This window comes from Cervus elaphus, chromosome 11, assembly GCF_910594005.1.
Source record: "Cervus elaphus chromosome 11, mCerEla1.1, whole genome shotgun sequence".
Classification (NCBI taxonomy): Eukaryota; Metazoa; Chordata; class Mammalia; order Artiodactyla; family Cervidae; genus Cervus; species Cervus elaphus.
The window spans coordinates 101,793,354-101,820,235 of record NC_057825.1 but is presented as its reverse complement, the minus strand read 5'-3'; the positions used below and the strand labels follow the sequence as shown (position 1 = coordinate 101,820,235).

At 50.0% G+C, this 26,882-nt stretch overlaps 3 long non-coding RNA genes across 3 annotated transcripts; 2 read left to right on the top strand and 1 right to left on the bottom strand.

The window, feature by feature from the left end:
• Window positions 1–2,242: 2,242 nt before the first annotated feature.
• Window positions 2,243–12,783, top strand: LOC122704059. The gene is made up of 3 exons (XR_006343699.1): window positions 2,243–2,553; window positions 3,380–3,460; window positions 12,649–12,783. It is a non-coding gene; the product is annotated as an uncharacterized LOC122704059 (long non-coding RNA).
• Window positions 12,573–17,762, bottom strand: LOC122704058. Its single transcript, XR_006343698.1, has 3 exons — window positions 17,639–17,762; window positions 13,196–13,331; window positions 12,573–13,030 (listed from the first exon to the last, which is right to left on the bottom strand). It is a non-coding gene; the product is annotated as an uncharacterized LOC122704058 (long non-coding RNA).
• Window positions 17,763–20,307: 2,545 nt separating this feature from the next.
• Window positions 20,308–22,372, top strand: LOC122704060. Its single transcript, XR_006343700.1, has 3 exons — window positions 20,308–20,455; window positions 20,729–21,540; window positions 21,633–22,372. It is a non-coding gene; the product is annotated as an uncharacterized LOC122704060 (long non-coding RNA).
• The last annotated feature ends 4,510 nt before the right edge of the window (window positions 22,373–26,882 follow it).

Below are 26,882 nucleotides of genomic sequence, written 5' to 3'. Positions count from 1 at the left end.
GATGATTACATATCTCTGGACGTCTTGAACTCTGAGTTTTGAACTCTGAGTGCCGTACGAATGTCTGTGATGTCCTCCCAAGGGAACCAGACTCTTCTCGCCACAGTCCGAGTATGAGTCAGGCCTTGTGAGGATCCTTCCAGCCCTCACGTGTCCGCTTTGTGTGTGTGCCTCAAATGAGAGTTTCAAGTTCATCCTTGTTGAGATCACGCCTGCGGGCGAGAGGGGAAAATATCTGAGGCTGTCAAATCAGGGGGGAAGTGATGTCTTGCTGAGCTGTTTTGTTTCCTGACCTTTATCTCATGTGAGGTGGGGGCAGGCTGGGTCATGTTTAAATCCAAGATGACAAGTGTCTGAGGCTAAGCAAGGTTTCTGCTAAGTGCTTGCTTGGGGTCAGTGAGTCTGTGTCTCACACCTGGTGAAAACTGACTCCCAGTCAAAAAAAAGGATTATGGGCCCGAAACACTTGACTTGGCTTTGGACTTGAACGTCCTGCATGTTTTAAGAGCCCTTTGCGGGGGGTTGGGGGCATCCTGTTTGTGAACAGCACCTGGGTCACCGCTCTATTTTTTGTTTTTTTCCTGGCACTCAGGCTTAGTTGCTCCACGGCATGTGGGATCTTCCTGGATCAGGAATCATATCCAAGTCTCCTGCACGGGCAGGTGGATTCTTCACCACTGAGCCACCAGGGAAGCCCCAAGCAGTGTATTTCAGAAGCCCCTTGCTCATCGTGCCTTTCCACCTTCCAAAGTGTGAAATGGTTGCTTCTTTTGAAATCTTTTTTTTTTTTGCCTTTTTTTTTTTTTTTTAATTTGACGACTTAAAAACAATTTACGGGACCTCCCTGGTGGTCCAGTGGTTAAGATGCCCCGCCTCCACTGCAGGGGGGCGGGTTTGTTCTCTGGTCAGGGAACTAAGATCCTGCTGGCAGCATAATGTGGCCAAGAAAAAAAATTTATTGGCTCAAGTAACTGAAAAGTTAAAGGGAGATTTAACCCAAGTTGATCTAGGAGTTTGAGTGGATATTTCCTCCTCTTCATTGCTAACTCTGAGCCAGCTTATTGTTTTGTTTTTAAGCTTATAAATATTTTATTTTTGTTATAGTGATTAAAATCTACATAACTCAAGTTTGCCATTTTAACCATGCTTAAGTGTACAGTTCAGTGATAGTAAGTACATTCACATTGTTCTGTAGCCACTGTGCATGCGTGCTAAGTCACTTCCGCTGTGTCCAACTCTTTGTGACCCCATGGACTGTAGCTGGCCAGGCTCCTCTGTCCTTGGGATTCTCCAGGCAAGAATACTGGAGTGGGTTGTCATGACCTCCTCCAGGGGGTCTTCCTGACCCAGGGATTGAACCAGCATCTCTTACGCCTTCTGCATTGGCAGGCGGGTTCTTTACCACTAGGGCCGCCTGGGAAGCCCATCACCACAATGCAACTCCAGTACTTTTTCCTCTTCCTGAACCAAAATCCTACTCACCCAACCATAACTTGCATATTTCACGGCAGGCACAAGCTGTGTCTGTGGTTCTGTTGTGTCTTCATATCATGTGACTTGTGGCATTTAGACAGCATCACTTTTCATCACTAGGTAAAATTTGGCCTTAGAAAAAAAGGATTTTTCTTATTATCCTAAATTCTCAGGATGCTGCCTCACATTTTCACCGTTTCTGAGCTGTGGTTGCTGTTGAACACCTAGTTTATCTGTGACTGCTCTGGAGTGGGAGTCCAGGCACCTCTGGGGGACACACGTGGAGGTAAGACCCAGGGTCAAGTTTAGGTGAGGTTCACTCCATCTAAAGCCGTGTTTGGGGTGGGAAGGGAGGAACGTCTCTATCTCCCCACTGAGAACAGTGAGCTGACACCAGCAAGTATCACACCACAAACCTCTGGACTACAGCTCATATTTTTCCTTCCTTTCTGAACTTCTTGCCTTTCATTTCTTACTTTTAAGCCTTTTATATTGTATTGGGGTATAGTCAACTAACAATGCTGCGATAATTTCAGATGGACAGCAAAGCCATACATACACGAGTATCCATCCTCCCCCAGGCCCCCCTCCCCTCCCATCCAGGCTGCCGCAGAACGCGGAGCAGACTTCCTGGGCTGCACGGTCGGCCTTCGTTGATTATCTGTCTTACATACAGCACTGTGCGCATGTCCGTCCTGAACTCCCTGTTCATCCATCCCCCGCCCGTCCCCTGGCAACCGGAAGTTCGTCTCTACGTCTGTGAGTCGCTTCCTGGAATGCAGCTCATATTAGAGAAGGCATGGGGGTCCTGCCCCAGGGTGGGAAGGTCCCGGGAGGCCCCTGCCTCGGCCCCGTGGCTGTGGGAGGCTATCCCTGGCCCACGGCCCGCCAGCCTCCAGGCGCCAGTAGTCACGGGGTCAGCTTTCCCCGTGTCCTTGGCTGGGCTCAGGGGCCCTGCCTGGTACCGTGTACTTTCACGAGAACCTGCCTCGCTGAAAACCTGGCTTTCAAAACCTCTCCAAAAGAGAAAAGCATTCAAGATTTCTAATTTGCCTTTGGTCTTCCCAACTGGCTCTAGAGGTAAATAACCCGCTTGCCAATGCAGGTTAGAGGTAAGAGACATGGGTTCAACCCCTGGGTCAGGAAGACCCCCTGGAGGAGGGCATGGCAACCCACTCCAGTATCCTTGCCTGGAGAATCCCAGGGACAGAGGAGCCTGGCGGGCTGCAGTCCATGGGGTCGCAAGGAGCTGGATATGACTGAGTGATTTAGCACACGCGTGTGCACACACACACATACACACACACAATTTGTCTTTAATCCAATGGTCCTAGGACAATTCTGGAGAGTAAAGCGGTCGCCTCTATGCACCCTGGTTTACTCCATAAAGACCATGTTGGGAAATGGCAGTGTTTTTCTGTTTTAAAATAAGTAGGTTTGGAAGGAGCTGGGAAACTGTGGGGTTTAGTTACAAAATGACTGTAATTGTGGGGGAAGTATTTTCTTTCAATTTTGAAATGCATTAAACAAGATATACAGTTTAGAAATAATTTGCTGTTGGAGGAAGGCTCTTTCATCCTCCAGGGAGGGGAGACACTTCTCCCTGTGGGAAGGGTGGTCGTGGGCACGGGGGGGAGGGGACCCCAGGAGAACCTGATCTTGTTCTCGCCCAAATTCAAAGCCGCCAAGAGGGGTGAAGTCATGGGGTGGGAGGAGAAAGCCCCCACTTCTTCTCTCATGAGGAGCAGGAGGGTGCTGGGCTGAGCATGGATTATCAGGAAGAGAAAAATAACCCTGTGGTCAGACTCCCTTGCTGCTGGCTGCCCACGGATGCTGGGGGCAGCCACCCCGGGGCAGGGGTCGCTGAGGACTCCGTGATGGATGGCCCTTCTCTTTGTTTACACAGCGCTCATCAGCGTCATGAGTGCCAGGCAGTGCCAAGCACCAGGGAAGCCAGGACACAGAGATCCATCCTCGCCCTCGCAAGGTCAGAGACCGCGTTCCCGTGAGGGCTGATGCATGAGTGGAGCCTGGTCAGTGGTCAAGGCCAGAGGCCCCGGCCTGCCCTTGGGAGGGGGCCCCACGGGGGACCCCACAGGCCAGGAGTTGCCATTTAGTTGCTGAGTTGTGCCCGACTCTTTGTGAGCCCATGGGCTGTAGCCCTCCAGGCTCCCGTGTCCATGGGATTTCTCAGGCAAGAACACTGGAGTGGGTTGCCGTTTCCTTCTCCAGGGGACCTTCCCAAGCCAGGGATTGGACCCAGGCTCCTGCATTGTCAGGCAGATTCTTTACCACTGAGCCACCAGGGAAGCCTGGGACAGGGGTTATAGCGGTGCTTATGGGAAGCCCGGGGCTTAGACAGTCTTGGGTGGCTTAGTTGGAATGAGTCAAGCAGAAAGAACACCCCAGCATAGACCCTCCTACAGAGGACAATAGAGTGAACCAGGCTCTGGGGGTGGGGTGGGCATGGTGTGAGGGGGCAGTGGCACTGGGACCGGCCTGATGGAAGCTCCAGGAAGAAGGGAAGAGGGCCTGTAAGGCTGCAGGATGAGCAGACTCTGTACTCCAAGCATTTGGACAACAGACGTCTTGGATGATTCTGGGGGGTGAATAGCTGAAGCTTTGTTTTAGACAAACATGCTAGAGGTCCCCAGGCTCATTCACAGAGCCTGCTCCTCTTTCTCTGCTCACCCTCTAAGTGAACAGCTGAGTCTGGTTTTAGATTCCTTCTCAGGGCTGTCGGTTTGCATCTGTCCACCAGCAAACATCTCTGCTCTGTCGATGGTCTGAATGTCAGACATATATTTGGTTGCTCCTAGAATGACAAGGAGATTGGCAGGCAGTGTATAACTTTTCAGTTTGGTCCTCAGTATCCTTGGATTTGGGCTTCCCAGGTAAAGAGCCCGCCTGCCAGTGCAGGAGATGCGGGAGAGCTGGGTTCGATCCCTGGGTGGGGAAGATCCCCTGGGGGAGGAAATGGCAACCCACTCCAGTGTTCTTGCTTGGAAAAATCTCACGGACAGAGGAGACTGCTGGGCTATAGTCCATGGGGTTGCAAAGAGTCAGGCATAACTTAGTGACTTGGATTCAGCTAACCTCAGGATATGTAGTACTGTAGCGTGTATTTATTGAAAAAAATAATCTGTGTACACATGGACTTGTGCAGTTCAAATCCATGTTGTTCAAGTGTCAACTGTGTTACTGCATGCAGTGTGTGTGTGTGTGCGTGCACCCACATGCAATACATCAAATACCAACTACACCTGGAGTGGGAAATGGCAGCCCACTCCAGTATTCTTGCTGGATAATCCCATGGACAGAGGAGCCTGGCAGGCTACAGTCCACAGTCACAAAGAGTAGGATAGGGTTTACCACCTAACACTAACACTTTCACACCCAGGATGGATTTTCTAGCTCCGAGTCACCCTTTGAGGAACTGCCTCATTTTGCACTGCTTTGTATAAATAAAGACTACTGTTTAAGACCAAAAAAAAAAAAAAAGAAAAGAAAAAAGAAAAAATAGCAACTACACACTCTCTTCTATCCTGTATAAGCCTTCAGTCTGGAATCTCTCCTGTTCCAGACACAGAGCCAGCTGCCAGCTTCACATCTCCACCTGGACCTCAGTCATCGTGAACTTGACACACCCCAGACTGAGCACTCTCCTTGCTCTCTCCCCAGCCTGTTCTTCCTGCAGCCGACCTCCCACCCCTGCATCCTCCCAACTACTCAAGGTGAAAATTCTGAGTCATCTCTGATACTTTTTTTCTTTCACGACTGACACCTGGCCCATCAGTGATTCTGTTGGCTTCACCTTTGCGGTATGTCCAGAATCCATCCACTTCTCCCCACCTGGCACTCAAAGCCATCCTTACACGGTGTCTGGACCACCGCAAGTGATGCCCAGCTGGATTCCCTGTGTCTCTCCTCCCTCCACTGCAGGCTGTCCTCAGCATCCTCTGCAAACAAGTCAGGTCATTCCACTTCTCTGCTCAAAACTATCAAATAGTTCCCCATTCTTCTCAGTCTGATATTCCTAGTGTTTTCCATGGCTTACAAAGCTCTCCATGGTCTGGTCTGTGATACCTCTGTAACTTCACTTCTAACCCAGATCACTCTGCTTACTTTCTCTTTCTTTATCAGACTGCTTGACTGCCCTTAGTCAAAGAGCATGCGCCTGCCCCAGGGCCTTTGCACTCACTGTTTTCTCTGCCTGGAACACTTGTCTTCTGGTATCTGCATGGCTAGCTTCCTCATCCCCTGCAGGCCCCTCCTTACAGAGGCTCCCGGGGCCTTTCTGTGTGAAACAGCAGCTTTGTCTCCATCAGCCATTTTCTTTCTTTCTTTCTTTCTTTTTTTTTTTTTGCTAAACGGCATGAGGGATCTAGTTCCCTGACCAGGGACTGAATCTGCAACCCCTGCATTGGAAGCATGGAGTCTTAACTATAGATTGCCAGGGAAGTTCACCTTTTTTGAAAAACACACTTTTATTATTTTTTACTGTGCTACGTGGGTCTCTGTTGCTGTGCGGGCTTTTCTCTAGCTGTGGGGAGTGGGGGCTGCTCGCTAGCGGCAGTTGTATGCAGGCTCCTCATAGTGGTGGCTGCTCTTGTTGCAGAGCGCAGGTTCTGTGGATTGAGGGCGTCAATAGCTGCGGCTACTGGGCACGAGAGCACAGGCTCAGTAGCTGTGGCCCATGGGCTTAGTTGCTTTGCAATATGTAGGATTTTCCAGATCAGGGATTGAACCCATGTCTCCTGCATTGGCAGGTGGATTCTTTACTACTGAGCCACCAGGGAAGCCCCTCATTTTTTTTTTTTTTTTGATAACCAAGAAATAAGCTTCATATCATGGGGTCTTTATTAAAATACCAAAGTTCAGGAAAGCTTTTAAACAAAATATTTCTATTCCAGGGACTTGCCCGAGCTTTTAAAATAAATTTCTATCTCACTGGAGTTTACAGAAGAATTTCATCTGCCTTTGCAGTGATGAGGATTAGAAGCCTGCTGTTATCTAAGACATTTTGTGAGCAATTGCCATAACATAGCCCTCTATCATTCTTTATTCCTTAACTAACCCTGCTTATTTCTGTTTTACTTATCACCACTTGACGTTACTCTTGTGAATTGTTTCCTGGCTTTTAAGGAGATATGTGAGAGCAAAGAACTTTGCTTGTCTTATTTTTCTGATTAGCACCAGGACTTTGAACAGTTCTGGCATTTGGAAGCTTCTCAGTAAGTGTTTGCTGGATGCATTGATTTCTTAGAGACACTGGGGCAGGGGGACTGGCCTGGGAAGATGTTGTGTACCACTGTGGTGGTCTTCATGTGGCACGGGGAAGGCCTAGACTGGGGGTGACCTCAGGGGCGTGCAGGGAGGAGTGGACAGAGAAAGGGCATTTGTGTATTTATGCTTCTCCATTGTGTTTTATCACAGGACGTCAAGTACAGTTCCCTGGGCTCTGCAGCAGGACCTTGTTATCCACTCTGTAGATAACTGTTTGCATCTGCGAGTCCCCAGTCCCCAGTCTCTCCCTGCCCTGCCCCTTCACCCCCGTGGCAACCACAAGCGTGCTCTTTCTCTCTGTGAGTCTGTTTCTGCTTCACTGAGAAGCTCATTTGTGTCATATTTTAGATTCCACATACAAATGGTATCATATGGTATTTGTCTCTCTTTCTGACTTACTTCACTTAGTATGATTATTTTTGGGTCCATCTATACTGTTGCACATGGCATTATTTCATTCTTTTTTATGGCTGAGTAATATTCCATTGTATATATGTACCATAGCTTTATCTGTTCATCAGCTTGGTGGAAAACATTACCCTGGTGGTGGGGGGATGGATAAGGAACTACCATTTTTGAAATAACCACCTAGACTCACCTGTGCAGGTAGAATGCAGCTTTTCATATTAAACACAGATGGATTGAGACAATTTACACAAAATGTGATAAATGCAGTGGGAATGATTTCTATCCCCTTCCCCACTCCTTCCTGGGACTTACATGCGTGTATCTACAACACATGCTCACAGAGGACTTTTTTTTAAAACCTTTTATTTTATATTGGAGCATAGCTGATGAACAAAGTTGTGACATCTTCAGGTGAGCAGCAAAGGGACTCAGCTATACAAACACATGCATCCATTCTCCCCCAAACTCCCCTCCCATGGAGGCTGCCATATAATATTGAGCAGAGTTCCCTGTACTATACTCTACAGCAGGTCCTTGTTGGTTATCCATCCTAAATACAGCAGTGTGTAGATGTCCATTCCAAGCTCCCTAACAGCCTGCTCCCCCCATCCTTCCCCCATAACATAAGTTCTTTTCACAAGGGGCCATTTTTGACATAGGACTCAAGACCACGAAGAAGCCTTTCTAGCAGGAGAACACACAGGAACTCTGCCCCTCTGAGTTTAATTTTGCAGACTGATCGTCTTGTGGTTACTCTACCCTGAAGCCAGACCACAGTGAGCGCCTCCCCCGCCCCCACCGACCACACCAAAGTGGGGGAAGGGGCCACGGAGAACAAAGGAGCTTCCCCCAGCACCCATGAGAGGGTGACCACAGGAGCCCGGCTCGGGATGGGTGACTTCCAGCTCCTACCCCGGCCGTACCTGTGAATTCTGTCAGGGCTGGAACATCTCGCCTGACATGAAGCAAGGGACGACTCTGCATACCTTTGGACGCTGAGAGTACTTGAGTGACCACCAGTAACCACGGGAGAGGGTTACTGCCCCTCCCCACCACGGGAGGCAGCATGCTTGGTGACATGGCTGGCCATCCAGACACACTTCCAACAAGCAGCCCTGCGAGTGGGGAACATTGATTTGGCTCTAGCCCACTTCTCCCCACTTCCTGGCTGTCACCACTTATCCATCTCTCTAGTAATGAGTCCTGTGAGCCAGTGATTTGGAAACTCCCTGGGGAGGGAGTTCTAGTCCCTGGAGGTCATCACTATCATGTTGCCGGGGGATGTGATACAGGAGTCTGGCTGAAACGGTATAGCATGCATTGGAGGGAGACCTGGACTGAGCCTTGATCGAGAGCAGAGAGGAGCAGAGAGCGCAGGGCACCAGCTCAACCAGGAAGACAGGGGCAGGATACTCGGGGGGCGGGGCTCTCTGGGAGCTCCTCCTCCTTGGTCCAGATCAGTTCTCAACATGCTTCTGGGGCAGAGGATAATGACTCAGGGGACTGGCGTGGGGTAGACGTGCAGGACTACAGCCAAGAATAAAAGAGGGCAAGGGAGTAGGGAATCAGGTCCTGATGCCTCTCCATGGGTTTTGAAATCGGTGGGTAAACTATTTGGGTTTTTGGGATTTGTCATCTGACTCTGGTGACCTTAGAAAGTCAGCCCTGCCTCTCTGGCCTCAGTGGGCTCTTGGATTTCGTGAGTGACTAGATCACAGTCTTCTAATAGAATACTTGTGAAGAAGACTTAGTAAACACTGCATGCATTGTTCAGGGCGGGTGAGATGCAAGCGGTGAGGCCGCGCCCTCGGGAAGCGCGGCTCTGTCCATCCTGGACTCTCCCTGACATCTTCAAAGCTGAGGCCCCCGGAGGAGTGTTTGGGCTTCAGTTGGAAGCATCTGCCTTTAACTTAGCCCTGTAGGGACTTAGAATCTAATTCTTCACAGAATTTCCCCAGAAATTTCGGATATTCTTGAAAACATGACATACACTAGTAGGTACTTTCCTTGCCAAATGAGATACCCCCAAAACACAAAACCAGTCCTACACTAAAAGCGTCTGTGAGTCTGACATGAACAAAGCACATGTTCTGAAAACCTCAAGTTTTCTTTATAACCTTCCAGTCCTGAGAACTATGGTTCCTTATTCTTGTCAGCACTGCTTTCTAATTTCCTTCATCATCATGGGTTTTATCACTGGCAATTTTCCTTTTTCTTTAAAAAAAAAAACAAAAACTTTTCATCTTGTATTGGGGCACAGCCGATTAACCATGTTGTGACAGTTTCAGGTCAACAGCAAAGGGGCTCAGCCATACACGTATGTGTGTCCATTCTCCCCTAAACTTTCCTCTACTCCAGGCTCACTGGCAATTTTTCTTAATCAGGCTTCAGGTTTACAAAACTCTCCTTTACAATCTGGAAGTGGAGCAATCTGGAAGACATGTCCACAATGCAAGGAAAAGAACCCAGATCAATACAAATTCAAAAGAATGTTAGAGGAGTCTCTAAAGAAAAAAAAAAAAAAAGAGAAAAAAAAAAAAAGAATGTTAGATGAGTCTCATGATGCTTTTGATTTTTTGTCTTGATTTTTTCCAGTGCTTTTTCATGATAAGCTTCCTTTGTTTTCATCAGTGCATTGCCTTATTCTCATATACTTTAAAAAAAAAAATCAAGCTACTAGACTGATAGAAGACTGTCCTGAACACAGAGGTTCTCTTGGAGTAGTTTCATCCCTTTGCTATATGCTGTTGATAAACTTATCACAACCAAGTTCTTCTATCAGAGAACTAGTAACTTTGAGACACAATCAGAGCTATAGTAAATGTGAAAATATAAAAATCCATCCTCGGAGGGTTCTTCTGATATTTGGCATCAAACACTGCTCTACAGGCCTCTGCAGATTGCCTGCAGCCTCCTGCAAGCTCCCAGATTCTGCCTGGAGCCATCAGGTAATTAATTCCTAAGACGCTAAGTGGGTGATGGAGGCTGTGATTCTGCCAAGTGGCCAGGCCTGGGTGTGTCCTCTGACCCCTCTGCCTCTGCCATCAGGCCTTCCCTGACCTCCCTCAGGCTGCCCTCTGCAGGCTGTCACCTCCCTCTGCCTCCTGCTTGTTGGATGTTGCTCTCCACAGGCAGCTTAGACCCTGGGTTCAGCTTGGCCCCTCCCAGAATAATTAGTATAAAATGATAGCGTGAGTGTGGGCATGCTCTGGCACATCTCTGTACACTTCTGTAATGTCTGCATGAATGAGGACTTATCTATTACTTGAGTATTTAATTAATACATGATAAGAAAACAATAGTACAAGAATAAAGGGAGAGAGTATTGTAGCAGGCCCAGCAGTGAGTTGAATTCCTGGGTGAGTTCCCTGCCGGAGTTGGTCTTGCGTTTCTGGGAAGCCTGTGATCAGGGATCAAACCCGTGTCCCCTGCATTGGAAGGTCGGTTCTTAGCCACTGGACCGTCAGGGAAGCCCTTGATGCTCATTTTTTGCTGCAGCTGGTGCTGTTCTGGATCACAGGGAGCCTGACTGTGGAGTGAAAGTGAAATTGTTAGTCACTCAGTCTTGTCTGACTCTTTGTGACCCCATGGACAGTAGCCCACCAGACTCCTCTGTCCATGAGATTTTCCAGGCAAGAATGCTGGAGTGGGTTGCCATTCCCTATTCTAGGGAATCTTCACGACTCAGGTATCGAACCTGGGTCTCCTGCGTTGCAGGCAGATTCTTTACCGTCTGAGCCACCAGGGAAGATAGTAGAGTGGAGGAGGCTTATTCCTTAAGGCATTTCTGCCTCTCCTCCTGCACTCACCCACCTAACCAGGGTGGTTTCTCTGAGAACCCAAGGAAAGTGCTGGCCCAGCTCCCACTGGAGAGGCAGAGGGTCTGCACAGCCCGCCTGACAACCCGTGGGCCTGGGTTAAGAGCTTGTGTCTCAGGGAAGTACCTGCTCCCTGAGCAATGAGATCTGTTCTCTGCCCTCTTTCACCCATGCACGAGGAGCCGGGAACCCCCAGAAGGAGAAAGTGGGGCTGGTGATGCTCAAGGTGAAGGAGGGATGGTCCTGGGCCCCGAGGTGGCTGGGACTGAAGGGTGGCAGGGTTCCAGGCGACTGCAGAGTCATGGGGAGACAGGAGCACAGAGCTGGGGGACCCTGAATGCCCAGCTGAGGTGACTGAGGGGCACTAGGCATTTCCTACACACACTCGGCACTTCTGCTAAACCTTCCAACCTGCTGACAGCAACTCATCAGTTGGCAGAGGGCATATTATGGTTGGGTCCAGGGATTGGGACTTCCCTGGTGGTTCAGACGGTAAAGTGTCTGCCTATGATGTGGGAGACCCAGGTTCAATCGCTGGGTTGGGAAGATCTCCTGGAGAAGGAAATGGCAACCCACTCCAGTATTCTTACCTGGAAAATCCCATGGATGGAGAAGCCTGGTAGGCTATAGTCAGTCCGTGGGGGCGCAAAGAGTCGGACACGACTGAGCAACTTCACTTCAGGGATTGGGAGAGGCTTCCTTGGTGGCTCAGTGGTAAAGAATCTGCCTGCCAATGCAGGAGACATTGGTTCAATCCCTGGGTCAGGAAGATCCCCTGGAGGAGGAAATGGCAACCCACTCCAGTATTCTTGCCTGGAGAATCCCAGGGACAGAGGAGCCTGTCCATGGGGTTTGCAAAAGAGTTGGACACAACTGAGCGACTAAACAACCACCACCACCAGGGTCTGGGAGACAGTGTCTGCCCCTCGTCGTGGATCTTTTTCCTTCTGCTCCTGTCTCTCTCTCCAGCCTGAGTTGCTGTTGCATCACAGGAGTTGTAGACACCCTTGGTTTTGTCCTGAACAAAGTCTGGAGCGGCTTGGTGATGTTTTGCCATGCTGCTGGCATTTGGAGTGACAGGACTCTCTGCCCCTCCAGCATGAACATGGCCCTGTGTTAGGCGTGGGTATCTGGCCTGTTCCTGTGTCTACTTGACTTTAGAAGGAGGCCCTCTGCTGCCACATTCCCAGGCAGCAGGGAGGCCAAGAGCCAGGGATTTGGAGACAGCCTGACCTATCCTCAGATTCGAGCTTTGCCAGTTACCTGCTGGCTGACCCTCCGGCTCTTGTCAGTAAGAGGGGGCAATAGTAGAAGCCACGGTACGAGGTTACTGAGCATGAAAGGAGCCCACTGTTTCAGGGTTTCGTTTAGTCAGAAACACACTGAGCCTAAATGCCTAACCGCTCATTGCAGCTGGTGAGTGCTGGGCGCACAGCGCTGGAGTCGTCGGCTGTGATGAGGGTTTAGTGAGACTAGGGTTGGTGTATTTCTGACTCATTCCTCTGGGCAAAATTGCCTCTCCGTTTGCTCTCTTCCTTCTCATCTCTAGACACAGACTTTTCTTTGAAAACTTGGAATGGGGTTATCTACTAATGGGGAGCTGAGTCTGATGTATCAACAAACTTCTTTTTTTAAAAATTGTTTATTGTTTTTGGCTGTGCAGGGTCTTCACTGCTGCTTCAGCTTTGCCCTAGCTGCAGCGAGTGGGCCTCTCACGGTGGCGGCCTCTCTGGTTGCGACTCCTGGGCTCTAGGCAGGCCGGCTCCGTGGCCGTGGACCGCGGGGTCAGCTGCCCCGTGGTTGTGGGATCTTCCTGGAGCCGGGACGGAATCTGCGTGTGTTGCATTGGCAGGTGGGTTCTTGGCCACTGGACCACCAGGGAAGTCCCCAGACTTCTTCACTAAACCCAGTGCTGGCCGACAGACGCCATGGTGACCGCTCAGTCATCCCGGAGCCCATCTCCACGGAGGCCCCGGGGGGTGGGTGTGCACAGCCGTTAGCAGAGTCCTCAGGCTGGGAGGAGAGGCTCCTCTGACCTTGTCAGCCTGGCAGGGCAGGACAAGAGGACTGTGTTAGGACCCGTGGGACCTGAGTCTGCTGCCACTTGACTTGGCGGGGGTGGGGGCAGCTGTCTCTTTCCCTGGAAAGCTCTTTGCAATCTGAGGACTGGATTAAAGACTCTCCACATAGTTCTCCCCACACTGACTCACCTGTGGTTTCTGTTCCCAGAACCTCCTCTGCGGTGTGAGCCGCTTGGGCCCTTCTTCTCCCACGGCTGAGCTGGGCCCTGCCCACCCGTCACCTGTCCTTCCAGGGAACCCTTCTGGGTGTGTGGTGTGCCCCTTCCTGGTGGTTGAGAAGAGAAATGGAGAGAGATTGTGCTCTTTTGCATCATTTCAAACATTTTTAGTTCAAGAAAAAAAACCACAGCAGAACCAACCTTCTTGAAACTCCTTGTGCCCTGCTGAGTCCACCACACCCGGATCCTGACTCCAGGCACCCCACACACAACCTCTGTGCTCGCCTGGCTCTCAGCCCGGCCTTCCCTGCCCGCGGATCCTCCCACCCCCGGCCAGGACAGCGGTTTGCATCTTCCTTTTTTAAACTTGAAGTGTAGTTGATTGACCATGTTGTGTCAGCCTCAGGTGTACTGCAAAGTGATTGGTTAAACACAGACATACACATTCTTTTCCAGAGTTTTGTCCATTATGGCTTACTCCAGGACATTTGATCCTGTTGTTTAACTAGTTCTTATACAGTAGTTTGTATTTGTTAATCCTAAACCCCTCATTTATCCTTTTCTCCCACTTTCCCATTTAGGAACTGTAAGTTTGTTTTTTATGTCTGAATCTGTATGTGTTTTGTAAGTAAGTTCATTTGTATCATATGTTAGATTGCACAAATAAGTAATATCATATGGTGTTTGTTTTTCTCTGACTGATGCCATTTAGTATGATACTCTCTAGGTCCATTTGTGTTGCTGCAGATGGCATTATTTCATCCTTTTTTATGGCTGAGTAAGAGTCCATTACAATAAACCGCATCTCTATCCATCCTCTTGCTGATGGACATTTAGGGTGCCTCCATGTCTTGGCTATTGTAGACAGTGCTGCTCTGAGCATTGTGAGGGGTATTACATCTCCCTTTTTATTAGTTTATGGCATATTGCCCCAACTGGACTATGATTAAACTCTGACCTTTTCAAAAGGTCTCTGTAAAAGCAAATCATACTCACCATAAAGGAAAATAATTCCAACAGGAAAATGCAAGGAAGAATATCCATTTGGGTTGAAATCCAGCCCCAGAGACAAGCACTGCCCATGTTCATTGCCCAACCGTTGCACAGATGGGACCATACCAGCTGTTGCTTGGTGGGAACTCACCAGCACCATGCTTCTGTATTTCTTCCCTACTTCCCCATCTTGACTCTGGGGTCAAACATTCAGTATAATATTTTTCAAGAAGTAGGTTTCTAGCAAACCCTGATTAACGGCCTCAATGGATGATTTGACACATATTCCTTGAGAGGCAGAATGATGAGTGTGGTTACAAACACCAGTTAGGTAGCCAAACTTCCAGGGTTTGGATCCTGACTATACCTGTCTGAGCTGGGCAAGAAACATAAACTCTCTGTGCCTCGATTTCCTCATCTCTAAAGTGGGGATTAATCATAGTGCCCACACCCTACAGTTAGGATGGGGCCCAGCTGTGTTTTACACAGTGCCTGGCATGTGGCAAAGGTCTGGTGAGGCTGGTGCCACTTAACATTAGAGCGTGCTTACATAACCATGTTTCCACGTCGTTAAACAGCCTTGAAAAACATCATCTCGGACTTGCTGTTTCTTCCATCTTATGGATGTAAGCATAATTTATGTAACTATTCCCAACTTATGGGACAAATATACAGGGCCAACTTTTTTACAACTGTGTATAAAGCTCCAGTGAATGTCTTTGCAGATCAATCCAAGTTTGTGAAGAGAGGTCAAGATATGACTGGTTACTTAAAGAGCTCTAGGCCAAAAAGCAAAAAGAAAATGCATGAATATTAAGAATTTTCCTGGTGTCCCACCCTGTGGAAACAACAATGAGTGTGATGCTCAAACAAATATCGCAGATTAACGCATGTATGTGGAGTCCAGAAAAATGGTGCTGATAAATATTTCTAGGAACAGAAATGAAGACATAGAGAATGAACATGTGGATGCAGATGCAGGGTGGAGGGATGGTGAGGCTGGAAGGAGTTGGCAGAGCAGAACTGACATAAATACACTCCCATGTGTAAAACAGATGGTTAGTGGGAAGCCGCTGCACTGCCCAGAGAGCTCAGCCTGGTGCTCTGTGACGACCTCGGGGGCGGGGTGGCTGCCAGGTGGGGAGGAGACCCAGGAGGGAGGGGGTAACTGTATGCTTACACTTGAGCCACTTCACTGTACGGCAGAATCTAACACAACGCTGTGCAGTCATTATGTACCAATTAACAAACATGCTCATTCAATGTGAAAAAACAAACAGCCAGTGAACAGCAGAGTTAAGGAGCTCTTTTCTGGAATGTTCCACAAACTGTCTTGGCTTCATTAAGTCTTCACTAAAATCTTTATTATTTTCACCTGTAGGGCCACCAGGTTTTAAAGACTCTATCCAGGTAAAAGTCACGCGCATCGCCTAAGTTGCGATCAGCAGTCGCAGCCAGTGGGTCTGCAGGCCTTCGGACAACAGTCTTGTGACTCCTGGCTTTTCTGTTTCTGGTCGCCAGCCAGCAGGTCCTGTGCTTCATGGGGCCTGGCTGGACGCTCCCCTCCAAGGAGTGTCAAAGTTCTCACTTTACACATCATTCTAAGTCTGTAGACGCCGAAGGTAAGGTGTCCAGAGAGGGGGTCTTGGCTTTTTGGAGTGATTGTTTTCTTTTTTCTTGAGATTCAGAGGATTTTTTTCCCTGCTGATGGCTGGGTTTGGAGCCTCAGGGGTGAGATAGACTCTGAGTGCTGCAGAAGTGGAACATTACAACTCTCAAATTCAAGGTTATTTCTTTTCAATACCCATAAAAAAGATTTGTAGAAATGTCTTGGCTAAAGACATGACTGCATGCATGCAGCAGGCCGAACAGCGGCCAACACCTGTGATGCTGACGAGAGGTGCCAGAGGGCCCTGGGGAGGCTGCTCAAAGATGCCCTCTGGGGAGAAGACCCTCTGCACTGCCCCACCCCCACCTTTTCCCGGAGATGCCCAGAGCCAAGGGCCACCCTGTGGCAGAGGCTCAAGTATTCGACCCTGCAGATCCTTTTTCTTCAGGGCACTGGCCTCTGCCAGGTGCGGCTGGAAAGTGAGAAGCTGTGTGTTCCTCCCGCTGCCTGCGTGTGTGATTCCAGCGACGGACAGTTCTCTGATGCCGAAGGATGGGACTGGCGGCCCGACAGCTGCCCACAAGGCCCTGCACACATTACATCATCTCCTTCAGCTTCAGCTTCTTCATCCCTTCTTGTTGTTCAGTCACTCAGTGGTGTCCAACTCTTTGTGAGCCCGTGGACTGTAGCATGCCGGGGTTCCCTGTCCTTCACCATCTCCCAGAGTTTGCTCAAACTCATGTCCATTGAGTCGATGATGCCATCCAACCATCTCATCCACTGATGAGATCCACTGATCCCCTTCTCCTCCTGTCCTCAATCTTTCCCAGCATCAGGGTCTTTCCCAGTGAGTTGGCTCTTTGCATCAGGTGGCCAAACTACTGGAGCTTCAGCTTCAGCATCAGTCCTTCCAATGAATATTCAGGGTTGTTTTCCTTTAGGATTGACTGGTTTGGTCTTCTTGTTGTCCAAGGGACTCTCAAGAGTCTTCTCCAACACCACAGTTCAAAAGCATCAGTTCTTTGGCTCTCAACCTACTTTATGGTCTAATTCTCACATCCATCCATGAATACTGGAAAAACCATAGCTTTGACTATACAGACCTTTGTCAGCAAAGGGATATCTCTGCTTTTTAATGTGCTGTCCAGGCTTGCCATAGCTTTTCTCCCAAGAAGCAAGTGTCTTTTAATTAAAATGGGCAAAACTGCCCACCTTTTAAGTTGACTGTGATCCTATTGAAACAAGTGGGGACCTGGGACCCTTTGCTGCAGTGATGCAATGCTTGTACCTAGATACACTTCTCCTGGAGCAACAAAATACAAAGGAACTCTATGTGTTTAAAAATAACCGCCTGCATGCGCAGTTGGGCAAATTGTGGACACTGAGGTACAAAGATACCAAAAAGCCCAACTTGGAGTGAAAGTGAAAGTCGCTCAGCTGACTCTTTGCGACCCCATGAACTATGGGGTGGAATTCTCTGGGCCAGAATTCTGGAGTGGGTAGCCTTTCACTTCTCCAGGAGATCTTCCCAACCCAGGGATCGAACCCAGGTCTTCCCCATTGCAGGCAGATTCTTTACCAGCTGAGCCACAAGGGAAGCCCAACGTGGAGAGCTGGGAGCAAGAGCAGGGTACTGCGCATGCCCCCTGCACACAACAAGCCACCCCTCTAGACCGACCCCGGGACACACCCCTAGCCTCACCCCAAATAAGGAGGCAGCTCAATGCCCCGCCTTGGGGAGGGAGCAGAGAAGGAAACCTGCTGCTGGTTCTCAGCCCCTCTGCTGCAGCAGGGGCCCCAGTGAAGCCTTACCTGAGTTTCTTCCTGGCCCCTGATCAGTTTCTATTGATTAAAGAGGCCAAGAACTCTGGTCCGTAACACTGCATTGAAACCTAGTGAGAACGCTTAGCAGGCCCTCCGTGAATGTTAGTTTCTTGTGCCTCATCCCAGGAAACAATCAACAGAGAGGCCGAGGTAACAAGCTCCGCCCACCTGGGAGGCGGGGTTTGAATGGAGGTGCTTCCCAGTACCTGGAGAGACCTCTGGAGGAGATGTCTTTCTTTGAGCAGAGGCAGATTTCCTTGTGCCCTAGGCTGACGCTCACATGACAAGTGTGCAGGGGGGTAGCTCTTGCAGGTGGGGTTTTGACCCCCGGCCCCTGCTCACCCAGGGCCCCAAACAGCTCCATACGCCTGCGCTTCATTTCTTCTTTGTGTTCCAGCTGTTCCCTCGGCTGCTGCTGAGCCCTGAGCACCGGGCTCTCGGCCGGCTTACGGGGTGGTCCCTGGGAGTCTGAGTGGGCTGGGCCCCCGCGAGCTTCCAGGGGGCCAAAACCAGCGTAGGCACAGCAGGGCAGCTGGGTGGAGGGTCTGGGCGCCCAAGAGCAGTGGTGGGCAGAGGGCAGGTGGAGGTGGGGCTGGCGCCTCTTCTGCCACCTCCAGTTCCGGTCAGACCCCGAGGGGGAAGTGAACGGGGTAGATGGTCCCAGTCCTCCCCTGCCCCGCTGCCCTCCCTGGGGGCGGCATGGGGAACAGGCACCATCACAGCGCGCTGAGCCTGCCGCCCCGCCCGAGGAAGGCAGCCTGGGCTTGGGGGCCGGGCCCAGTTCCCTGCAGGTGCGTGTCAAGCCCAGGAAGGCTCTGGGGCCTGGCCGCCCCGGGGCTCTGGTGGACGCTGGACTCGGGGCTCCTGCAGGCCCGGCTGGCCAGAAAAGGGCCTTGACTTGCGTCTGGCATGTGCCAGACCCTCTGCTCCTGGGAGGTCACAGGGCCCCAGACTGGGTTCGAGCTTGCTAACACAAGTTTCCGGAATTGGGTGAATGTTGTGCTGAATATTTTCTTTTTTAAAGATTAAAAAAAAAAAAAAGTGTTTCTCAGGCTGTAAAAGTCAGTCTTCACAGCTATTCCTGGCGTGTAGGAGAGTGAGCTTTCTCAAGGTTTTCTCGAAGTTTTCTTAAAGGAAACCTCTCACTGGTTCTATCAGGTGTGGCACTTGGCTGCTGGGAACAGACAGTTTATCTTAGAGAGAACACTGTTTTGCAAGCGGTTTCCCACAATTATGGTCTGAGGGAGGGTCCCTGCCAGCTTGTCTTAGTCACTTGAGCTTAAGGGAAAGTTGAGTGGTTTTTTTCTTTTGGCTGTTGTTCTTTTATTCTTTCTTTCTTTCTTTTTTTTCAGTCTGAAAGCAAGAGGCATGTGGGAGCAGGCACACACGGGTAATCACCCCCAGTTAGGGAAACAAGAGGACTGCTGACTGGCGCTTCTGTGCCCCCGAAGGTGGCTGACGGCTTTGGGTGGAATGTCACAAAGCACTCACACTGGGGGGTGAGTCAGAAATCCTTGGGTCACTTGTGGTTTTCTTCATGGTTTTGGTGTGACTATTAACTTGTTTTTGCTTCACAAGAAAAACAGGTGTTTGGGTGTCTGTTTGAAATACTGCCATCTTGCTCATGTCCCAGTCCCACGGCTGCCCCAGGTTGACACCAGATAGGTAACTTGAGAACTGGGCACTGCCAGCAAACCCTTTAGACAGACAGGGCGCCCCTGGGCACCGCCGCCGCCTTGACCGCAGATCCTGTGATGTCCGTGAAGCAGAAGGTGCGTTTGGAGTAAACCGGTGGCTGAGGAGTTTCCAGTGCTCACTCGTCGGGTCCCTGCAGACCCCTCTGGAGCGAGTGTCCACTTTGGAAGTGAGTGTGTGCTCTGACCTTGGCCTTGATTTTCTACCTGCCACCTGGATGAGCTGACAGCTCTCACCTTGAGTTCTGTTGCTTTTTGGATGGAAATCAAGGTAGCACATTTGTCCAAACGCTGCTCTGGGTTTTCTTTCTACCTGGCCAGACATCGTGTCATCTCCACATCTGCTGATGTCCATTTGCATGTGCTCTGCATCCGGGGTACCATGAGACTCCCCTACTTCCACCACCTCCCCTGTTCCCAGATTGCAGTTGCCTTCAGCTTCCCCGGGGCCCTCAAGCCTGAAAGAATGGATGTGAGGCTTTCCAGCTCAGATCTTCAGAAAGGAGAACAGTGGGCTCCAATCAAGTCTGTTCTGTTCACAGACTTGTGAAGGGGAAGGGACACACCAGTTTGAACCCTCGATTCCGGGACTGGAGGTGTCTGGGATCTGCTAGAAAAAGATAAGGGGCCTTAAAAAAAACAACGAGAGTTAAATGTGGCCCCAAGTGTCCTCCTTTTGCCCCATCCTTTTGTCCCTGCCTTATAGCTGATCTGTGGCCCTTAGAGGTGAGATTCTGCAAGACTAGGGCTTTCATCTGCAGCTCAGAGCAGAGGTGGTTGGTCTGCCAAACCATGACTGTCCAGCGTGTCCCTTTCCTGTACTCTGCCACCAAGCCAGGCCCCAAGGCTGTGGGGACCACTAGCAATCATGGACATTCCTGTCGATGACAAAGAGCTCCAAAAATTTGCAGCTGGCAGGAAGAATCAGGGCAGCCGGTGAGTCAGAGGCTCGGGATAGTTAGAAATAAATGTCATTTCCGAGGGAGATGGCGGTGCAGCGGGAGAAGCAGCTGCTCCCAGTCGCCTTTGCTCTCTTTCTTGCTGTGTCCACAGTCCTTGAATTTGCCTGATGCATAGCAGCTGGATGACTTCATTCTTTACTATTTGGGAGGTAAGAGGCAGTGCAGGGTGGGATGCTCGGTGCACACAGTCACTGTCGGGGCCATCTTTTACCTTCTCTTCCCACATATAATTATTGAGGGGACCCGGAGTGGTGTAATCAAGAAGGTTTACACCATCAGATTGGGGTTCCTGGGCGCCCTCCCTGGCTGGGATGGACTTCCTGTGGGAGGCAGAGCTGGAGCCAGAAGTGGGGAGAGGGGATGCCAGCTTGTGGATAAAGCTCTCTTCAGCCCATCCTCACCAGAGGGTAAAACTTCATCAGGATGAAGCCCAGCGCCAGCCGGAAGCTACCTTTGCAGCAAATGAGAGATTCCTTCCGTCTCTGAAATTCTCATGCTCGGAGAGCTGTCCCTCCAAGGCCAGTGGTCAAGAGAGGGGACTGTGTGTTGGGGGTGTGTGGGGAGGGGCAGAGGCTCATCCCCCAGGCAAGGAGGCCAGAACAAGCTGCAGTGCAAAAGGCCTTTGGAAAGACTGGAGATTTCTCAGGTGTTGGGGACCCCGTAGACTTCCAAGTTGTGGATGAGGCTGGTGAGTGAGGCATCTGCCCCACAGACCACACTCATCTAGTGCAGAGGTGGTCTGCTAGCCTTCTGTCACTCAGGAAGTGTTTGTCATACCAGTGGGGACCATGAAAACCCTGAAACCCAAAGGCTCAGGCCCAGAGGTGGACAAGAGTCTTAAAATACACAAGGGTGCCTCCCAAGTTTTTCTTTGCTTTGACCAACATTGACGGAGCACCTGTTATACAAGGGAACTGCGTGTGTGCGTGCTAAGTTCTTCTGTCCTGTCTCTTTGTGACCCCATGGACTGTAGCCCGCCAGGTTCCTCTGTCCATGAGATTCTCCAGGCAGGAATACTGGAGTGGGTTGCCGTGCTCCTCCAGGGGGGCTTCCCGACACAGGGGTCCAGCCTCATCTCCGGTGGCTCCTGCACTGCAAGCGGATTCTTCACCACTGAGCCACTGGGGACGCTCAAGGGGAACCGCACCAGCATCCAGAGGCTGTAGCTGCTGCTGGCGACACATGGATGAAAAGTCCAAACGGGAGCTGCTGTCATGTTCTCCAGAGCCCAGAGGTGTTCCTAGGGAAATGGGGGAGGAAGTGGTCCTCAGAAACTGCCAATATTTAAAAAAATCCTATTCTTGTGTTTGTTTTTCCATCTGGCAGCACCTCTAGGAACACAGGGACTCCAGTCTACTTATTTGGCACTTACCTGCCCAGGCTGACCTTCTCATCTAAGACCAGACTTGAACACAAAGCCTGGAGGCTTGGTGCTCAGAAATGGGGCAGAAGGAGGGGATCCTCCAGGGGAGCCCCGAGGCCCTTTCTCCTGTGTCTTACTGGCTTCCAAGAAAACCAAGGTGTGTCTGACTGAGCTTGGCTGTGTGTGTCGCGTGAATCCTCTCCCTCCTGGGGCTGGGCGGTGTGTTCTGTCTGCCCCCTACCCTGTCCAGTGCCTCCATCTCCCTCCCCAGTCAGAGCTCCACCAGGGTGAGTGCTCGCTTTGTGCAAAGCAGTGTGTGGCTGGGGGAGAGGTGAGCCAGGTCTGACCCGGCCTCAGAGAGAAAGGGGACCAGTGGGCCCTGCTCAGACTCTCCCAGCTCAAGCCAGTGCTCCCCCTCTGAGCAGGTCTTGAGCTGTGGACACGTGGGGCACATTCTTCATTATCTGGGTCTCTCTCGTGAGCATCAGTGAGCTCAGAGTGCACTGTAAAAACAGCTTTAACACAGATGCCTTGTGGGGAATGGTGGACCAATTGTACCCCAGATCCTTTAAGGTGATGTCTGATGTGTGCACGCATGCTCAGTCATGTTTGACTCTTTGCGACCCCATGGACTGCAGTCCACCAGGCTCGTCTGTCTATGGAATTCTCCAGGCAAGAATACTGGAGTGGGTTGCCATGTCTTCCTCCAGGAGATCGTCCTGGCCCAGGGACTGAAGCTGCATCTCCTGCTTCTCCCGCACTGGCAGGAGGATTCTTTACCGCCAAGCCACCTGGGATGTCAATATGATGTCTAGGTGGGAATTTTCTTACCCTCTTCTCAAGGTCACCTTGAGGAGAAGAACTTCCTCTCCCCCACTTCCTGGAGGATTGGGTTGAACCCTTTGTTTTTCTCCATCCAACGTGCTGATCTGAACCCAGAGAGGAGCCGAGTCACGTCTGATTGGGGAGGCTGGTGAGAGCCTCACAGACCTGGGGCCATGTGTGCCAGGAAAGTGGCCACCATGTTGTTCTCGATGATGCTCTCTCGTGACCCGTGTGCCCACCACCCGAGTCTCACCCATTAGAAGGAATAGCCAAGGCCATTCTGTTTTCTTTCTGGAGGGCATGCAGAACTGGAGGAGAACCGGTCTATCCTGATAGCCATCTGGGGACTTAGGGGCCAGCACTTAGCTGACCCAACTCTCCCTTTGACCTTCACTTGGGTGGTAATGCTGGGAGTCTCCAGTTGGGCCTCTGGGATCAACCAAGTTCCCTAATCCAGCCTTTCCACAGAGCTTTGTGAGTTTTGGGTTATTTTGTCTGCATTTTCAAGTTTCTTTCAGGGAAATTCAAGTTTTCTTGAGCACTGACTAGTCACAAATACTCTTCAAAGTGACAACACTCGTCAGAGAGTCTGTCCTCCATGTCCTTGTTGTTGTGACGCTTCATGAGCTGCAGTGGCCCGCTTGGCCAGTCTCCACGATGTCGGGGGACTCAGCTTGGGATACCGAGAGGCTGAGACCTAGAATCATCCAAAGGCTTGCCTGTGCTTATGGCAGCTGCTGCTGTCAGCCGGGACTTTCAGCCTGAATACCTGTACATGGCCTGAGCATCTTCTCAGCATGGGGGCCTCAGTGAGGTCATGCTTCTTAATGAGTCTCAGGGATTCCAGCTGCCAGGTAGAAATGGCCTCAGATTTTATGAGCTAGCTTTGGAAACCATGTGTGACACTTTTGCTACACTCTTGACTGTAAGCAAGTTCCAGGCTGGTTGGGATCAAGGCAAGAGGACTTAGATCCTGCCTCTTGGTGAAGAATGCCAGGACAGCAGGCAAGATTGGAGGTATTCTTGTGACCACTGTTTGGAAACACAAGTGTCCTGTTTTACCGGCAGATACAAGGTGGAGAACAATGGAAGCTGGAGGGGAGGTTCTCAGAAACAGCCAGCAATGGAGAGGGGTGGGTTTCTCCTCCATTTGACCGGGAAACACCTGTGCAGGACAGGGGCGCAGGGACCCTCGCGGGGGACGCTGCTTGCTGGCTCCATGCACTCATCTGAATCCTTTTACTTTTTAAAGATTTTATTCATTTATTTCTTTGTGGTTGTGCTGGGTCTTCTGTGCTTGCAGACTTTTCTCCAGTTGGGGTGAGTGGGGGCTATTCTGTAGTTGTGGCGCTCAGGCTCTAGGGCACCAGAGCTTCTGTGACTGCGGCTCCCAGGCTCCAGAGCACGGCCTCAACGTTGCTCTGTGGCTTGTGGGATCTTCCCGGGTCAGGGGTCTGACCCCTGTCTCCTGGACGGGCAGGCGGATTCTTTACCACGGAGCCACCTGCAGCCTCAGTTCTCAACAGTGAGTAGCCATCATCTGTCCTCTCCTCATTCGTTTTTGGCTAAAAATGCTGCCGTGGAGGCGTGGTGACCACTTTCTGTCAAAGCGCTCTGTGCAGGGCTGTAGTCTTGCACACGCCCAATCAACACGGCTGCTCTTACCACCCGATTTCTTGTACCTGTACTGAGGGCCCCGCCAGGGGGCTGCTGGGCCTTCCTCTTTCTCAGACCTATCTGAAGGCGGACTATGCGTGGGAAGACGATCTCTACCTGACCACTGCCCTGAAGGGTTAAAATCGACCCTCACCCTTTCCAGATTAAGTTTCTAAGTGGTAAAGAGGTTTGGGATAATCATTTGATTATTACAGTATTTATTCAAATGGATAGGAAACTGCCTCACTATTTTTTTAATTGAAGTATAGTTGATTTGAAGAATAGTCAAATTGATGCTTTCGACTTTCGGCCACCTGATGCGAAGAGTTGACTCACTGGAAAAGACCCTGATGCTGGGAAAGACTGAGGGCAAGAGGAGAAGGGGGCGACAGAGGATGAGATGGTTGGATGGCATCACCGACTCAGTGGACATGGGTTTGAGCAAATTCCAGGAGATAGTGAAGGACAGGGAAGCCTGGGGTGCTGCAGTCCTTGGGTCACAAAGACTCAGACAGGACTTAGTGACTGGAGAGCAACAACAAGTCATAGTTGAATCACAATATTGTAAGTTAGTGTAGGGCAAAGTGACTCAGTTATATATATATGTAATATAAATACTGTATATTCATTTTCAAATTTTTTCTTGTTTATTGCAAGATATTGGATATGGTTCCCTGTGCTATACAGTAGGACCTTGATGTTTATCTATTTTATATATAGTAGTGTGTATCTGCTAATCCCAGATTTATCCCTCCCTGAACTTTCCCCTTTGGTAGCCATAAATTTGCTCTGTCTGCCAGTTTGAATGCCAACATCAAGTAAGCAGATGGTCCTGGCAATGTTTGCAGCCATTAAAAATCATGTTTTCCAAGAATATGTAATGACAGAGGGAAATATGATCTCATGTTAAATGAATTGCTTCAATATTCCAAACTGTGTACCCAGCATGGTCTGGTGAGTCAGCTGTAATAACCACAGGCAGGATGAGGGGCCAGCCAAACCCTGCTTATTCATTCTCATGGGAGGGGAGGTGGGAAGGAGGCCTCAGGAGAAGGTGTCTCTTCTGGTGGGGGGGGGGGGGGCAGTTAAAACCTGGCCAACAGGGTCGACCCGGAGGGGAATGAGGATCTTGCCGGGCAAGAGGGAGGAGGAGAAAGGGCCGGGGGCACCACGGACAGAGCTCCTGTCTGTGTGCGTGTCCCATGAGCCAGTCTGGTCCTGCCGTCCCAGACCTGGCCTACCCCTTTGACTGGGGTCCGTTGATTGCTAACCTCTTGTTTGGCAGGTCCTTTAGACTCTCCTAAGGTCCTGTCTGGATGGTCCTTCTTTTGATTTGACTTTATTTTTTAGTTATTATTTTTTTGGTTGCTCTATGAGGCTTGCAGGATCTTAGTTCCCTGACCAAGAATTGAACCTGGGCCCACAACAGTGAAAGCGCTAAGTCCTAATGTTGCAGTGAAAAGGAAAGAAGAGGAATGAGTTTTTCTCTTTCCCTTTCCTGAGAACAAAGAAGATAAAGAGAACAGTGAACAGGCCTGAATATTCCTAGTTTTTTTTTCACTCTAACTGTTCCTGACTCTGAATGTCTGTAACTAAATTTGCTTTTCTGCCTCCTAATTCTGCAAGAGCTACAATTCACATTTTTCTCCTTTGACTCTACACCAAATACATCTTATATCTGGTGTTTACCCTTACAACACCCTTCCCCATGTAGTTACATATCAGAAAGAAGACTGCAGAGGCACCAAACTGCCATACTCGATTACTGGGTTCCTGATGCCAGTTCAAGACTGTCTTTGAAACAATGCAACAGGAAGAAATCAAGATCCCATCACCTTTGTTCCTCCTGACTGGAAGCCCTTGCCTTATATAAGCCTCTAGATTCCTCGTGGAGGGAGGGCACAGTTCTTGAGCATGAGCCTGCTGTGTTCCCCCCTCCACCTGCTGGGAATTAAAGCCAGCTTTCTATTTTCTAAACTCTGTCTCCATGTTTTTAATTCAGCTTCAGTGGGCAGAGAAGGTCAAAATTTTGGCCAGCAACACTAACCACTGGACTGCCAGAGAATTCCCTTATTTTGATTGTTGAAGACTATTTCAAAAGCAATGTGAATGCAGTCTAGTCCCATAACTAGAGGATCAGATTCAGTGAATCTATGTGGCTTCAAAAATAAATTGCACATGTATTTTTCAATTATCACCATTAATAATTATAAATAACTGGCTTGGGAAGGCTTGTTCATCTCTGGGGCTTACTATCGTCATATGAATGGGATCTGTGAACACAGATTGGGTGGCCTTTGAAGACCATGATGTTGACTTATTTTTATAGCTGTTGGCTTAGATAGGAATGGAAAGAAAGGAAATTGTCTTAAAAACGTGAACAAATGGAAAAGAACAATTTCTGATTCAGATGGACCACGCTGGGCGTGCCACTGGCCCATCATGGCAGCCGCTGCAAGCCTAAGACCACGTAAGAGGAGGGTGAGAAGGAAGTGGGTAGTTCAGGCTTTAGGAGCCTTGGGGTTTGGTCACCTCAGTGACTTCTTGGTATTCAGGCAGAGGGCATCCTAAGCCTTGCTCCCTTTCTGGCTTCCTCCCATAGGTATGAACAGGCGTCACTTCATTCATCGGCACTTGTCTAAATTCCTTCTGAGGGAAAAGTTTAGGACATTCTTGTAAAAAAAAAACAAAAACAGGAAAAACATTTAAAAAGCGTGTGTCAATTCAGAGGA